The sequence below is a fragment of the Xyrauchen texanus genome, chromosome 4, assembly GCF_025860055.1.
Source record: "Xyrauchen texanus isolate HMW12.3.18 chromosome 4, RBS_HiC_50CHRs, whole genome shotgun sequence".
Lineage (NCBI taxonomy): Eukaryota > Metazoa > Chordata > Actinopteri > Cypriniformes > Catostomidae > Xyrauchen > Xyrauchen texanus.
Window position 1 is genome coordinate 42,432,133 of NC_068279.1, and position 18,325 is coordinate 42,450,457.

Here is an 18,325-nt window from a genome sequence, read left to right on the forward strand (position 1 = left end):
TCAATGATGAACTAAAGCTCACGGAGTCCAGGCTTGACATTATAGAGCTTTTTCCAGTGCTGGGGTACCATAGCTAAGAGATACATTCATGTTATATCATTCACTCATGAGGCCACAATAGAAGAAAAAAGCCCCAATGCTAGATCAATAATTATGCTTACTCCTTCTTTATTATTTATATATATATATATTTATATATATATATTTATTTGCTACAATGTAAAGTAGTGAGTGTACAGCTTGTATAACAGTGTAAATTTTCTGTCCCCTCAAAATACAGGTGAAACTCGAAAAATTAGAATATCGTGCAAAAGTTCATTAATTTCAGTAATTCAACTTAAAAGGTGAAACTAATATATTATATAGACTCATTACAAGCAAAGTAAGATATGTCAAGCCTTTATTTGATATAATTTTGATGATTATGGCTTACAGCTTATGAAAACCCCAAATTCAGAATCTCAGAAAATTAGAATATTACATGAAATCCAAAAAAAAAAAGGATTTTAAATACAGAAATGTCGGCCCTCTGAAAAGTATAATCATGCATATGTACTCAGTACTTGGTTTGGGCCCCTTTTGCATTAATTACTGCCTCAATGCGGCGTGGCATGGATGCTATCAGCCTGTGGCACTGCTGAGGTGTTATGGAAGACCAAGATGATTCAATAGCGGCCTTCAGCTCTTCTGCATTGTTTGGTCTCATGTCTCTCATCTTTCTCTTAGTAATGCCCCATAGATTCTCTATGGGGTTCAGGTCAAGCGAGTTTGCTGGCCAATCAAGCACAGTAATACCATGGTCATTGAACCAGGTTTTGGTACTTTTGGCAGTGTGGGCAGGTGCCAAGTCCTGCTGGAAAATGAAGTCAGCATCTCCATAAAGCTTGTCTGCTGAAGGAAGCATGAAGTGCTCTAAAATGTCCCGGTAGACGGCTGCGTTGACTCTGGACTTAATAAAGCACAGTGGACCAACACCAGCCGATGACATGGCTCCCCAAACCAACACAGACTGTGGAAACTTCACACTGGACTTCAAGCATCTTGGATTGTGTGCCTCTCCATTCTTCCTCCAGACTCTGGGACCTTAGTTTCCAAATGAGATGCAAAATTTGCTCTCATCAGAAAAGAGGACTTTGGACCACTGAGCAACAGACCAGTTCTTTTTTTTTTAGCCCAGGTAAGACGTTTGACATTTGAAGCCCATGTCCAGGACCCGTCTGTGTGTGGTGGCTCTTGATGCAGTAACTCCAGCCTCAGTCCACTCCTTGTGAAGCTCCCCACACATTTGAATGGCCTTTTCCTGACAATCCTCTCCAGGCTACGGTCATCCCTGCTGCTTGTGCAACTTTTTCTTCCACACTTTTCCCTTCCACTTAACTTTCTATTAATGTGCTTTGATACAGCACTTTGAGAACATCCAACTTCTTTTGCAATTACCTTTTGAGGCTTTCCCTCCTTGTGGAGGGTGTCAATGATGGTTTTCTGCACAACTGTCAGGTCAGCAGTCTTCCCCATGATTGTGAATTCAACTGAACCAGACTGAGAGACCATTTAAAGGCTCAGGAACCCTTTGCAGGTGTTTAGCTGATTAGAGTGTGACACTTTGAGCCTACAATACTGAACCTTTTCACAATATTCTAATTTTCTGAGATTCTGAATTTGGGGTTTTCATAAGCTGTAAGCCATAATCATCAAAATTATATCAAATAAAGGCTTGACAGATCTTACTTTGCTTGTAATGAGTCTATATAATATATTAGTTTCACCTTTTAAGTTGAATTATTGAAATGAATGAACTTTTGAGTTTCACCTGTAACTCAAAACACAGCCATTAATGTCTAAACCGCTGGCAACAAAAGTGAGTACACCCCTGGGTGAAAATGTCCAAATTTGGCCCAATTAGCCATTTTCCCTCCCCGGTGTCATGTGACTCGTTAGTGTTACAAGGTCTCAGGTGTGAATGGGGAGCAGGAGTGTTAAATTTGGTGTCATCACTCTCACACTCCCTCATACTGGTCACTGGAAGTTCAACATGACACCTCATGGCAAAGAACTCTCTGAGGATCTGAAAAAAGAATTGTTGCTCTACATAAATATGGCCTAGGCTATAAGAAGATTGCCAAGACCCTGACACTGAGCTGCAGCACAGTGGCCAAGACCATATAGTGGTTTAACAGGACAGGTTCCACTCAGAACAGGCCTTGCCATGGTCGACCAAAGAAGTTGAGTGCCCGTGCTCAGCATCATATCCAGAGGTTGCTGCCAGCATTGCTGCAGAAGTTGAAGGGGCGGGGGGGGTCAGCCTGTCAGTGCTCAGACCATACGCCGCACACTGCATCAAATTGGTCTGCATGGCTGTCGTCCCAGAAGGAAGCCTAGTCTAAAAATGATGCACAAGAAAGCCAACAGTTTGCTGAAGACAAGCAGACTAAGGACATGGATTACTGGAACCATGTCTTGTGGTCTGATGAGACCAAGATAAACTTATTTGGTTCAGATGGTGTCAAGTGTGTGGCGGCAACCAGGTGAGGAGTACAAAGACAAGTGTGTCTTGCCTACAGTCAAGCATGGTGGTGGGAGTGTCATGGTCTGATGCTGCATGAGTGCTGCCGGCACTGGGAAGCTACAGTTCATTGAGGGAACCATGAATGCCAACATGTACTGTGACATACTGAAGCAGAGCATGATCCCCTCCCTTTGGAGACTGGGCCGCAGGGCAGTATTCCAGCATGATAAGGACCCCAAACACACATCCAAGATGACCACTGCCTTGCTAAAGAAGCTGAGGGTGAAGGTGAAGGACTGGCCAAGCATGTCTCCAGACCTAAACCCTATTGAGCATCTGTGGGGCATCCTCAAATGGAAGGTGGAGGAGCACAAGGTCTCTAACATCCACTAGCTCTGTGATGTCATCATGGAGGAGTGGAAGAGGACTCCAGTGGCAACCTGTGAAGCTCTGGTGAACTCCATGCCCAAGAGGGTTAAAGCAGTGCTGGAAAATAATGGTGGCCACACAAAATATTGACACTTTGGACCCAGTGTGGACATTTTCACTTAGGGGTATACTCACTTTTGTTGCCAGCGGTTTAGACATCAATGGCTGTGTGTTGAGTTATTTTGAGGGGACAGCAAATTTACACTGTTATACAAGCTGTACACTCACTATTTTACATTGCAGCAAAGTGTAATTTCTTCAGTGTTGTCACATGAAAAGGTATAATCAAATATTTACAAAAATGTGAGAGGTGTACTCACTTTTGTGAGATACTGTATATATTTATATACGCACCAAATAGATTTTCAGATTTTGTAATACCTAATTAGCAATTTAGCATGATTACTCAAGGATAAGGTGTTGGAGTGATGGCTGCTGAAATGAGGCCTGTCTAGATTTGATCAAAAATTACTTTTTTCAAATAGTGATTGTGCTGTTTTTACATCAGTAATGTCCTGACTATATTTTGTGATCAGTTGAATGCCACTTTGCTGAATTAAAGTAAACATTTTCCTTCAGAAACAGTAAAATCTGTACATTATTCCAAACTTTTAGCCCCCAGTGTGTTTGCATATATATATATACCTATCAGCCACAACATTAAAACCACCTGCCTAATATTGTGTAGGTCCCCTCGTGCCACCAAAAAAGCACCAACCCGCATCTTAGAATAGCATTCTGGGATGATATTCTTCACACCACATTTGACAGAGTGGCTATCGACAGACTTTACCATAGCTAGCGTAGACTTTGTCAGTTCGAACCAGTCTGGCCATTCTCTGTTGAACTCATTTGTTAACAAGGCATTTCTGCCCACATTAACTGGATATTTTCTTGTTTTATTTTTGGCACCATTTTGTGTAAATTCTAGAGACTGTAGCGTGTGAAAATCCCAGGAGATCAGCAGTTACAGTAATACTCAAACCAGCCCATCTGGCACCAACAATCATTTATGCGATTATCTAATCAGTTAATCATGTGGCAGCAGCACAGTGCATAAAATCATGCAGATACGGCTCATGTTCACATCAACCATCAGAATGGGGCAAAAATGTGACCTCAGTGATTTGGACTGTGGCATGATTGTTGGTGCCAGATGGGCTGGTTTGAGTATTTCTATAACTGCTGAAGACAGAATACTAATGTTTTAACTTAAGAAGAGTTTGGAAATCAATATCTAGTGGAATAACCCTGATTTTCAGTCACAGAATTCTACCAGTCTTTCACATTTCTGTTGGGTGACTTATGCCACTCCTGGTGCAAAAATTCATGCAGCTCGGCTTAGTTTGATGTCTTGTGCCCATCCATCTTCCTCTTGATCACATTCCAGAGGTTTTCAATGGGGTTCAGGTCTGGAGATGGTCTGGCCATGACAGGGTCTTGATCCGGTGGTCCTCCATCCACACATTGATTGACCTGGCTGTGCGGCATGAAGCATTGTCCTGCTGGAAAAACCAATCCTCAGAGTTGGGGAATATTGTGGTTTGATTCATACGTCCTTCACAAATATGAATCTGCCGATTCCAGCCTTATTGAAGCACCCCAATATCATCACCCATCCTCCACCAAATTTCACAGTGGGTGCGAGACACTATGGCTTGAAGGCCTCTCCAGGTCTTCGTCTAACCATTAGACGAAAGTGGAGGATCGGTGATGATCTGAGGGTTCTTCAGTGATGCTGGAATGATGCAGATGATTAGCATGCTGCACTTGTTCTACCACCTATATCAGTCAGTTGAGTCCTCTAAAATATGCTAGAGACCAAGATAAAGCAAAAAATTATCTCCAATCAGTGGAAACACCCACAAGTAGTATTTACAGTGCATCTGGAAAGTATTCACAGCGCTTCACATTTTCCACATTTTGTTATGTTACAGCCTTATTCCAAAATTGATTAAATTCATTATTTTCCACAAAATTCTACAAACAATACCCCATAATGACAATGTGAAAGAAGTTTGTTTGAAATCTTTGCAAATGTATTAATAATAAAAAATTAAAACATTCACATGTACATAAGTATTCACAGCCTTTGCTCAATACTTTGTAGAAGCACCTTTGGCACCAATTACAGCCTCAATTATTTTTGTGTATGATGCTACAAGCATGGCACACCTATTTTTGGACAGTTTCTCCCATTCTTCTTTGCAGGACCTCTCAAGCTCCATCAGGTTTGAAGGGGAGCGTCGGTGCACAGCCATTTTCAGATCTCTCCAGAGATGTTCAATCGGGTTCAATTCTGGGCTCTGGCTGGGCCACTCAAGGACATTCACAGAGTTGTCCCTTAGCCACTCCTTTGATATCTTGGCTGTGTGCTTAGGGTCGTTGTCCTGTTGTAAGATGAACCTTCACCCCAGCTGAGGTATAGAGCAATCTGGAGCAGGTTTTCATCAAGGATGTCTCTGTACATTGCTGCATTCATCTTTTCTAGTCTCCCAGTTCCTGCTGCTGAAAAACATCCCCACAGGGGGATGTTTTTTTTCTGTAACCTTCCCCAGATCTGTGTCTCGATACAATCCTGTTTCAGCGGTCTACAGACAATTCCTTGGACGTTATGACTTGGTTTGTGCTCTGACATGCACTGTTAACTGTGGGACCTTATATAGAAGGTGTGTACCTTTCCAAATCATGTACAATCAACTGAATTTACCACAGGTGGACTCCAATCAAGTTGTAGAAACATCTCAAGGATGATCAGTGGAAACAGGATGCACCTGAGCTCAATTTTGAGTGTCATGGCAAAGGCTGATTTTCGTTTTTATTTTTAATAAATTTGCAATGATTTCAAACAAAATTCTTTCATGTTGTCATTATAGGGTATTGTTTGTAGAATTTTGAGGAAAATAATGAATTTAATCAATTTTGGCATAAGGCTGTAACATAACAAAAAGAGGAAAAAGTGAAGCGCTGTGAATACTTTCTGGATGCACTGTATTTGCACCTCTTAGCATTCTCACATAGTAGGTTGTGTGATGCTGGAGGAGTATTATGCCTATCAAGTGGTTAACATGATAAATAAGTCCGAACAAAAATAATAAGTTGCAGCATTAATGAGGAAACTGCAATGGATGTTCTTCGAATAGAAAATCTCCATTAGGAGATGCTTTTAAAATTATTTGTGCCTGGGCTATACCTTATTTTCGGCTCCTCAGTGCAAAGGCACTCGCTGCCCCGCTTCCCTTTATACCCGTATGTCCGGGGCGGGGCATGCAAATTCTGTCTGCCAACTTGACATTGGCCTTTTCTCAGGTTCAGAGGTACGTTTGGCATCCCAGGAAGACCCTTGTGTCACTTCATCCAACACAACGAATATTGCATCCTGGTAAACATCAAAACCTTACTCTTAGTCTTCAGTCACCCCTTAAAATAAAATGTTTGTGCAGTTTACAGTTACCTACAAACATGGACACATTAAAGTTCTTTTCAGTTTTTACTTATTTGAGCATGACCAAATTGTTGCCTCAGTAATCAATTCCTTCAATTACCAACCACCCATTTAATTGCATCCCTAAGTGGTGTGACCAAAAAGCAAATGCAGATCTGCCACTTTTAATTTTATAGAAGGTGGAAAATAAATGTGGGGGATGAAGTTTTGAATAATCTGAAGTGACTTACAGTACATGCAATCTCCACTGTGCCTGGGCTGTTATTTCGCATGACATCAATTTCACTCCTTAAATTGTCTTAAAAGGACATCTACTCACATTCTGTGCTCTTACAATTTTTAATCATATACAACTTTTGCCAAACATGAAAATGTTGCTTTACAAAGCAGAAGGTATAAATAATTTACACTACATGCTGCATGCAATACATTTGACCATTTGGAGAAAAACTTAATTGTATTCTTAACTTACTTTCTCCCTTTCCATAAACAAGTCATTTTCAATTCATCCATGATCTTTGATGGAGGACAACCTGTTTTTATGTCTTTCGCAATACAAAGTATGCAAAGCTTATCCAATTAACCTGTCAAATGACAGACAGCTGTCATGTTGATAAATGCCAATCCCATCGCACAGCTCAGCGCAAATTAAATAGACAGCCCTCCTTTGACAAAAAACAGCTTCCTGAATTTACGCTTGCCTTATAGCTGTCACAGACCCCGGGTCATGATATACTACTTATTCGTGACAGTGAACTGTCTGGCAGAGAGGAAATTCATTTGTTTTGCTAATTCAGTTTCACTCCGAGGACTTATCCACCCAAGCTGTCATTTTTAGTCCATTATGGATGAAGCGTAAGATGCATCTGGAAAGGTATACTCCTCATAAAGAAGTTACATCAATGCAATTGACAGATGGTGAGTCTTAATGGCACAACACTGTTTTAGGGAAAAAAATATTTATTTGCTTTCCACCAGAGATGCTATGAGAATGAGACAGGTTTTTGGTAAACGTATAAATAGAAAAAATAGTAACACAAAAAATTTGGGATGTCCCGATATGATACTGGTATAGGAAGTCCGATACCATGCTCTTGTATAATATTTAAACATTATCTCACATAATATTGTAAAACAGTTAAAGGATGGGAAAGGAGGAGGCGAGAACCGGCTTGACGATATAAATCATAGTTTAATGGAAAACTTAAAAGACAACACAAACACACATGACGGACATGTCCGCTAACGATCTCTCTCTCCCGCACAGCCCTCTGCAGTCGACCTTTAAACCTCACGGAGGCATAATTAGCCTAATACGGGACCGGGTGTGAAGGATCACGACCCGGCCCCGCCCTCCGCCCTGCCACAAATATATATTATTATCTCACATAATATATATATATATATATACAAAACAGCGCCAACCCACCGATGTTCTTCTCACCACAGTTGTACAGAGTGGTTATCTGAGTTACTGTAGACTTTGTCAGTTCGAACCAGTCTGGCCATTCTCTGTTGACCTCTCTCATCGACAAGGCATTTCCATCCACAGAACTGACCCACACTGATTGTTTTTTGTTTTTGGCACCATTCTGAGTAAATTCTAGGGACTGTGTGTCTAGGGACACACGATTGGCTGATTAGATAATCGCATGGATGATTGTTGGTGCTAGACGGGCTGGCTTGAGTATTTCTGCTGATCTCCAGGATTTTCAGATCAGAGATTCAGGCAGTACATAGAATCATGCAGATATGGGTCAGAAGCTTTTTTATCTCATTGATATGGACCAGGGCATGATTTATGGTGTCAAAATGTATACATACATATATATATATATATATATACAGTATATATACAGGTGAAAAATTAGAATATCGTGCAAAAGTTCATTAATTTCAGTAATTCAACTTAAAAGGTGAAACTAATATATTATATAGACTCATTACAAGCAAAGTAAGATATTTCAAGCCTTTATTTGATATAATTTTGATGATTATGGCTTACAGCTTATGAAAACCCCAAATTCAGAATCTCAGAAAATTAGAATATTACATGAAATCAATAAAAAAAGGTTTTTAAATACAGAAATGTCAGCCCTCTGAAAAGTATAATCATGCATATGTACTCAGTACTTGGTTTGGGCCCCTTTTGCATTAATTACTGCCTCAATGCGGCGTGGCATGGATGCTATCAGCCTGTGGCACTGCTGAGGTGTTATGGAAGACCAAGATGCTTCAATAGCGGCCTTCAGCTCTTCTGCATTGTTTGGTCTCATGTCTCTCATCTTACTCTTGGCAATGCCCCATAGATTCTCTGTGGGGTTCAGGTCAAGCGAGTTTGCTGGCCAATCAAGCACAGTAATACCATGGTCATTGAACCAGGTTTTGGTACTTTTGGCAGTGTGGGCAGGTGCCAAGTCCTGCTGGAAAATGAAGTCAGCATCTCCATAAAGCTTGTCTGCTGAAGGAAGCATGAAGTGCTCTAAAATGTCCCGGTAGACGGCTGCGTTGACTCTGGACTTAATAAAGCACAGTGGACCAACACCAGCCGATGACATGGCTCCCCAAACCAACACAGACTGTGGAAACTTCACACTGGACTTCAAGCGTCTTGGATTGAGTGCCTCTCCATTCTTCCTCCAGACTCTGGGACCTTGGTTTCCAAATGAGATGCAAAATTTGCTCTCATCAGAAAAGAGGACTTTGGACCACTGAGCAACAGACCAGTTCTTTTTTTCTTTAGCCCAGGTAAGACGTTTGACATTTGAAGCCCATGTCCAGGACCCGTCTGTGTGTGGTGGCTCTTGATGCAGTAACTCCAGCCTCAGTCCACTCCTTGTGAAGCTCCCCACACATTTGAATGGCCTTTTCCTGACAATCCTCTCCAGGCTACGGTCATCCCTGCTGCTTGTGCACCTTTTTCTTCCACACTTTTCCCTTCCACTTAACTTTCTATTAATGTGCTTTGATACAGCACTTTGAGAACATCCAACTTCTTTTGCAATTACCTTTTGAGGCTTTCCCTCCTTGTGGAGGGTGTCAATGATGGTTTTCTGCACAACTGTCAGGTCAGCAGTCTTCCCCATGATTGTGAATTCAACTGAACCAGACTGAGAGACCATTTAAAGGTTCAGGAACCCTTTGCAGGTGTTTAGCTGATTAGAGTGTGACACTTTGAGCCTACAATACTGAACCTTTTCACAATATTCTAATTTTCTGAGATTCTGAATTTGGGGTTTTCATAAGCTGTAAGCCATAATCATCAAAATTATATCAAATAAAGGCTTGAAATATCTTACTTTGCTTGTAATGAGTCTATATAATATATTAGTTTCACCTTTTAAGTTGAATTACTGAAATTAATGACCTTTTGCACGATATTCTAATTTTTCGAGTTTCACCTGTATATATATATATATATATAGCTGGAAATCCTACCTTTCAGTCAAATTGCTAGTCAGTTTACATGAACTGTATGCCTGTGCATTTTTTTCTGCATGATTTCAAATAAAAAAGCATATTTTATATTTTCCTAATTCAAGTAAATATGAGCTGTACTTGCACTAGAAAATAGCTGCCTGGAGGTCACAAATATGGCTGACCAGAGACCCGACTTTTATTTAAAACAGATCAGTGACTCAAGAAGCTAAAAAGTCATGAAAACATATTTTTCCAGCGGACTTCTTTCATCATCAGTCCACAGACTTCAAAGAGGACTATTTGGTGCGAGTTTAATGGATCAATATTCTGCCTTTATGGCACACCACACCTCCAACATGATTTAACTTCATCTTCGCCACATAAATCAAAAGTGTGTTGATATAGAAAATGGTTTTCCATCCTCTCTGCACAGACTGCTTGAAAAACAACAGAGACAAAATGTTAAAGCTTATTTTAACAAACACGCCACTGCTTTTAACATGATATATACTCAAAAGTGCTATAGATGAACACAGGGTCTCAACTCTTCGACCTTTGGAAAATATCTCACTACTGCAAAGGAGAATATCAAAACCATAATATACAGTGGGGACTAAAAGTTTGAGACCACACAATAAATCAGGGATTCAGAATCCTTTGTAACCCTGGAACAATTTTAAATCATCTAAAACATTATAAGATAAATCTGATGGAAATATACTGAAAGTAAAAATCTTAAAATATGTTCTTGTATGGATTTTACTGATGTAAAAATTCACATACATGTACATAAACGCAACAAATATATATAAAATTGCTATTTTCATATTTGTATTTTTTTCCAAATCATATATTTCCAAACCATAGTTGAATTATAATATGCACAAATATCCACAAAATATTAACTAATGCCACCCTGAACCCTCGCGGCTTGACGATTGGTTCCTGGGCCCAGAGCGCCACTAACGGCCATGCCCCACCCCAGTCCCATTCTTCCCGGAGGTGCATGTGGAGCTCACATAGTGGTGGGGAGGGCACCTTTTACTGCCTTAACCCGGTCTCTGAGCTTCTCCGCTCTCACTACCCTCAATGGTGGGACTGCCAGGGGTACTCTGTGATTCCTGAAGGCCCGTAGGTTTACGTCATCACTGGCACTAAGCCGAGGGGCTCAGAGAATTGCACGAGGGTAGTTCTGATCCGAGAACAATGCTGGAGCAGCGCTCGGCGACCGATCATGCCCTCTGAGAGACAAAGGTCATGGCGCGGTCTCTCGGGCAGGCGATGTCCACCCCGGTGGTCCAGGAGCGCCACCTTTGCTTCAACCTGGTCAAGTCAAGGGAGGCTGACAGGGTACAATTCCTTGACGCTCCCATCTCCCAGGTTGGCCTATTCGGCAACACTGTACAGGATTTCGGCCAAAAATTCTCAGCGGTCAAAAAGCAGACGGAGGCCATACAACACATCCTGCCTGACGATTCAAGGTCCGCACCAGATACTCGTCATCAGACCAGAATCAACTTGCAAGAATATACACAAGAATGGGAAAAAATTAATTAAAGAGGAACAGAATAGGGGAAATTAATTTTTTCCCATTCCCATGTATGAGTGATTTGTGTGTATGTTTTTGTTTAGATTAGTTATGTGTTCGTATTTTAGTTAAATAAACTTTTGTGTATATTCTTGCAAGTTGATTCTGGTCTGATGACGAGTATACGGGGTGCGGGACCTTGAATCGCGCCAGGGCAGGATGTGTTGTATGGCCTCCGTCTGCTTTTTGACCGCTGAGAATTTTTGGCCACTTAACCATCTGAGGGAACCATCCGTTTCTTAATTTAAAAGCACCTGTGTTACAAAGGGGTTTTCATGTCTTATACTAAACCTGCATTCTAGCTATTGTTAGCTATTGCTATGATACTTGCAATTGCCGTGGCTGTTGAGAGATCCCAGATGCAGTCACAGGAGAATGCTTTGATGGTTCCTTGAGTCGATGGTGTTCAAGTTGCACATGGCTTGAGGTGTTGAGGCCTGCCGGCCTCATGGTCAGACTGGGGTCCTGGCTACTCTCACGTGATCCTGAGACCCCGACCAGGCTATGTGCTCAAGGTTCCCATGACCCCTTTAGGGATCAGGTGGTGAACCTGCAAGCGCAGCCCCAGGAGGAGGCACCCAGCCTTGGTGTTGCTGTGTCCGGTTTGTGCTTTACGCATCTATTTGGATTGCACGTAGAGCTTTAGAAGCTCAGAGCAGCTCTTTGTCTGCTTTGGTAAACAGCGGAAAGGTAGAGGTGTCTCCAAACAGAGGATACCACAGGACTTCTCCACATGAGATACTTCTGACACGACTCGGTAAGACCATGTGACATATTTCCACTCAAATCCACTACATCAAAACAACATCTTGTTCCCTAAAGTAACCAGGATGATTTCCTTACACTGAAGAACACAAGATGTTCTTTGGAACATTCTGAAATCAAACTGAATAACATGGATCATCAGATTTCAACTTTTGAATTACATGCCAGCTCGAGTGTAATCTGTCATTTAAAGCAAAGGGGTCACAGCAAATACTGATATTCATGTTAAATTTTCAGTTCAAATTTTCAAGTAAATGCTTTTGATGTTTATATAATTTGTAGTCTAATGAATACATTTTTATTAAATTAGAAAACACTGACACAAATATAAGTATCAGATTTTTTGCACATCACTGTACCCCCAAAAACACCTTTTTTTCTGCAGACAAGCCTTTAATTAACCTTTATATTTATATTGTATATAGACAGGGGGATATAATAATTTATTAACTTAAAACAATCATCTGTGTCTAATGACTATATCTACATACAACGCCTAGTGAATGCATTTGCTGTTAGTACCATATCTCAAAATCATTCTTTGGTAGCACTGACATATCTTTGTGAGGCTGGCAGGGTTGATTTGAAATATGATGGCTGCGTCAAAGCCATAATGGACTATGGTTGTCCCCTCAGTCTTAGTGTCAAAGCATGATAAATGTCCAATATTATCAAGTGAGGGGAAAGCAAGGTCTCTCTGTACCACCAACAGCTCATCAGCAATACAGTTGGACTGGGGTCAACACTGAATGCAGAAAAGTCCTTGTTCTTTTTCAATACAAAGGTATTGCAAGGATTTTGATATTTTTCTATTTTTTATATGTTTTAATATGACCATCATATATATATATATATATATATATATATATATATATATATATATATATATATATATATATATATATATATAACAATAGTCCAAGGATTAGTGGGGAGTTCAATAATAATCAATTGCACATGTAGATGGCACTGTTTATTTGTACAGGCTATCTACGTTGTTTTAGCACCCGATTCACTAAATTAATTATAGAAAGTCAGGTAATGGCACAAACCCGGCCCAAAAAACTATACTGAACACAATCTGCCACAATTCCCCAATTTTCATAACAGTTGGAGGATGCAGTAGACTATTGCGATCTGGCATATTTTACTGGGACTGTCCAGCATTGCTCCACAACTAAGAATTACTGCTGACAGGTTCACTATAAAATGTGCGCTTTTCTAAAAATAAGAATTTGACTGATCGTACTGTGAATTCGGTCAAATGTTTACTGCTGAAATCGGTCTGTGCTTAAAGAAATTTGAACCACTGCCCCAGTGACTGTAGTTGGAAGTGCTGTTGAACATATGGACAAGTGTGAGCTACAGTTTCCGAGTTATATATCCACAGAGTGGTGCCAAAAGCAAGTTGTATTTGTAGTTGTATATGATGTTATACCATCAACAGGAAAGCATAATTTATTAACTCTACTAACCCAAACACACAACATGCTATCAGTAGCAACATAGGGAACAATTATCATGTTTGAATTGATGTAAAAGAGTCATTAGGGGTGTGGCACTTGTCAGTAATTCAGCAGAATGGGGTCGATTTCAGGGTACATGAACATTAAGAAGCAACATGTCGATTTCCAGTGTTATCATGCTTAGAAAGGAGACATGTTGTGCTTAAAAGTATAACAATGACTATATGTGCACTCAGTAAGATTTTAGCTGGCTCTTACTCATCCCATGGGTTCCAGTAGTACTCATGATTTTGGACACTACACTGACACCCATCATCCTGGATACTGAAAGATGTTAATTTATCTTCTGTTCTGTTATTTTAGTCTGTTTCTATCCATCTCATAATACACACATTCCTATTATGGACATTCATGGAGCCTTGTGCACACACTTTGCACTTATTGTCCATGCCATGCCATGAGAGCTGCACGTAGCATTTCCTTTCATCAATCCAGCAGAGTTTAGACATTTTATCTTTCCACTGGCACTCATTCTGTTTGGACCGTCTGGTATATCACACTGGTACCATCCCTCTGGACTATACTGTTTACTTGGGCTCCCTTGTTGTTTATAGTAAGTACATTGTGTTGTTGTGTTACTGTGTCATTTGCTTGTTTTGTTTCCATGTACTTTTTGAGTTTGAGCATTAAGCATTGCTATACAGTACAAAATAAACATGTTATATTGTCATTATTTGTGGTATCAATCACACAGTTTGTCATGTGCTGTCAACATGGCAGAGCCCATGAGGGGGCAACCCGCTCCATGTAAAATTAAGCAGCTTTTATTAGCATTCTGATATTGGAGTCTTCATCTCATGTGAGTGCACATAATTTTCAACATATTTATAAAATATATTTTTGTTTTTATGTGTAAAACGTTTTGAATTAGCAAAAACATATTTTATATAAATGGCACAGCGCTACACTTGCACTACATAATAGTACATAAATGCATTGCGTAAGGTTAGTAAATAAGGCATAAGGTTTTGAGCAGAAATGCCAAACACTCAACTATTTAGCAAATTCCTGTTATGATCTTGTTCATTATATTTGACTGTGATAATCATTTCACTATTATAGTTGTATTAGCCTACAGAGTAAACAAAATGCTACAGGATCTAACGAGGGAAATACTGTATGTTAATGATGACATCATACAAGAAAGTAGGTCCCTGCACTTGTTCATCACACTATTTTCTCATGGCTTGGGGGGTCTCTGGAGGCCTAACGCTTTATTCAGTGCTAATGAAAAATGCTACTAATGCAAAACATATTATTTGCAATATACAATATGTTCATTTTACAGGCATACATACTGTAAACCTACAATCACTTTTAAAAGTTTTCAAGGAAGTAAGAGACACAGGTGAAATTGTAACACTCTATAACAAGGCTTGATTTGTTAACATTAGTTAATATTAATTGATAATTAATTTTATTATACATTTACAGTTAATATTTATAATTCACAGTTCATATTAATAACAACATGTACTAATACATTTTCTAAATCAAAAGTTTTATTTGTTAACATTGGTCAATGCACTATGAACTAACATGAACTAACATTGAACAATTGTATTTTATTAACAAACATTAACTAAGTTAATAATTAATTAATAATGCTGTAAAAATAAGTTGTTCATTGTGTGTTCATGAGACCTAATGCTTTAATTAATGTTGACGAATGCAAACTTATTGTAAAGTGTTACCGATAAAATAACAATGCTGAAGAGATCCAACTTTCTTTTTTATAAAGTTAATATTATAATTAAAATCCTTATTAAATGAATTCTTATCCTAACCAGGCATAATTTCCTGTTCCATAGTTTTAATGTGTCTTTCAGAACATGAGATTCGTGTAAATAAACATGTTGATAGATATGTATTTTTCTGCAAATACGAGACTAGATTTGTTCCAATAAATGCAACAGATTTGGTCTGAATTTCGAGCTAAGGGTTGGATTTGACTAGGGGAAGACAGAGACAGATGCACTATGCATACTAATCAGGATAATCACATTGCGCAATTTCATACTGAAATTCTCTTTTTCCAGGTAAGATTATGAAATGGGAGCTTATAAACTAACTTCCACTGTAATACCCTGACTGTGTAAATGCACAAGTTCCCATCTGCATTAGATTCCACAATGACTGAGTTGGTGATGACAGCTGTATGGGTCAAATGGTTCTGGCCATGGAATTTTATCGTAACGTAAGATGAAATAATTCTTTCAAAATATGACTTGAATTGATGTAAGATCTGTGAAATCATGATAGCTATTAATCTGGAAATTGTAACATGGATATTACATTCTCCCATCTGGAAATGTCAGTGCTATTACATTGAAAATGAAAGGAACATTTCTCTCCAAAAATGTAAATTCTGTTATTTTACTCTTTTTCTCACCCATGTTGTTCCAAATCTGTATCTATTAATTTCTTCAATGGCACACAAAAGGTGAATATTGCTAGTAATGAAAGTGAAAGAGGAATGGGGCTGTGAAGCTTCAAAATGGAAGAAAAAAAATCAGCACAAAAGTAAAAAAGGTCCATACGACTTGTGCGCTATATTCCAAGCCTTTTTAATTGATATGATGGCTTTGTGTGAGGAACCGACTGAAATTTAAGTCATTTAGCTGAAAATCTTCCATTTCATTGGGCTGTTAACTGCTGCGACTGTCTTTTTAAGTCGGTTAACTCATAAACTAGAAAATAGTTTGATTCATTAATAAATAATTTAAAAGATTAATTAATTACATTCAAAATAATAATTTGTTTAAGAATCAAACATTTCAACTTCTCTCATACATTATCAGGAACATGCCAAGGAGAGATAGGACAGATGCAAAGATTATCAGTAAATAACATTTTGGTCTATTCCTCACACAAAGCTACTGTATGGCTTCAGAAGACTTGGTATATAATGCATGCATTGTATGGAACACTTTTATGGTGTTTCTTTGTTAATTTAAAGCATGACTGAAAACAAATTCATTTTCATTATATGGAAAAGATTGGCCAGAATATTCTTTAAAAATATACCTTTTATGTTCCTCGAATGAAACAAAATTCATACAAGTTTGTAACAACATAAAGGTGAGTAAATAACTTAATAACTTAATTAACCGAATTTATATTTTTGGGTGAACTGTTGCTTTAAGTGAGAAAATATTTGCAGTTTCTTTTCATTGGTAGGGTATTCCAATGGCATCGATGTTCACAACACAAAGCACATTTCAACAAGTTCTCTTGAAATCCATTCACATCAGACATTTTCTGAGAAAAACCAGGGCCAGTTGTAAGAAAAAGAGACACACAATACATGGTACATCTGGTAATCATCTATTGATCATAGTTACCTATTTGACTGATATAATCACAACCACATCAATACAAAATTGCATCTTTATATAATGTGTTCAAATGCAATTAAACAGTTTGTAAGAGAAAACATTAAAAATGTTTTGCTGGTACAATTGACCAGACTATGAAATTATACATAATTTTTCAGAAGAGCTTCACTTGATAAAGACAGAAAAAGGCAACCTTACAGACCTTAGATGGTTGGAATTCTGAGTTAGAGAAAAGTTATGTTAAGAAATTTAGAAAATCACACAATTCCATCATGGTCACATTGAATTCAATGAAAATGAAAAATGTATCCTATATTCATGCTTAAAGGAATAGTTCACACAAAATTGAAAATGAGACTATATTTTATGATACTTTTGAGTCCTTTTTAAGCTTTAAAGTGTAGCACCATCCACTCCCATTGCATTGAAAAATGGAGCAGGATATGTATCTAAAAAACATATAATTATCTGTTCCCTGTCAAAAAGCTACACTTTGAGGGCTTTGGGAACAACTTTAGGTGTGACCAGCTGTGAATATGTGTGCAATACGTCAATGAAATTGACCAGAATTTATAGCCTCTGCTGGTGACATCATTGGATGCACCTGTAGCATGGCTATAAATAGATGCGTCACAGGTGCATCGTCAGATCTTTTGTCTTCAGATCACTCTGTGTGTGTGTGTGTGTGTGTGTGTGTGTGTGTGTGTGTGTGTGTGTGTGTGCGTGCGTGCTTCATGAGCCTGTCAGAAACTTTCTACTTTCCTCTGATAGGAGTTAGATTTTTTGTCTTTGAGGCGATAAATTCTGGTCAATTTAATTGACGTGTCGCACACATATTCACAGCTGGTCACACCTAAAGTTGTTCCCAAAGCGCTAAGTCAGCGCAGCATCTTGTTCCACTTTTATCACGGAACAGGGGTTACAGTTAAGTAACCAGAGACTTTCCGCATAATAAAGAAAGTAATACAGGTTTGGAATGACATGCGCATCAGTAAATGATGACAGAATATACTATATATATTTTTTGGTGAACTAAAACAGTGAAAACATTTATTCTGTATAATTTCTTACTTAAATAGTTAGTTCACCCAAAAATGTTAATTCTCTCATAATTTACTCACCCTCGTGCCATCCCAGATGTGTATGAATTTCTGTCTTCTGCTGAACACAAACAAAGATTTTTAGAAGTATTTTTCTGCACTTTAGGTCTACATTATTGAATGGGTGCCAACATTTTTAAGCTCCAAAATCTACATAAGGGCAGAAGTACTCCAGATTACTCTGGTGGTTAAATCCATATAGTCAGAA

At 38.8% G+C, this 18,325-nt stretch overlaps 1 protein-coding gene across 1 annotated transcript in view; it reads right to left on the reverse strand.

The window, feature by feature from the left end:
• LOC127636407 (transmembrane protein 132E-like) overlaps positions 1-18,325 on the reverse strand; it is a 509,951-nt gene that overhangs the window by 214,746 nt on the left and 276,880 nt on the right. The gene's annotated exons all lie outside the window — the stretch shown is intronic.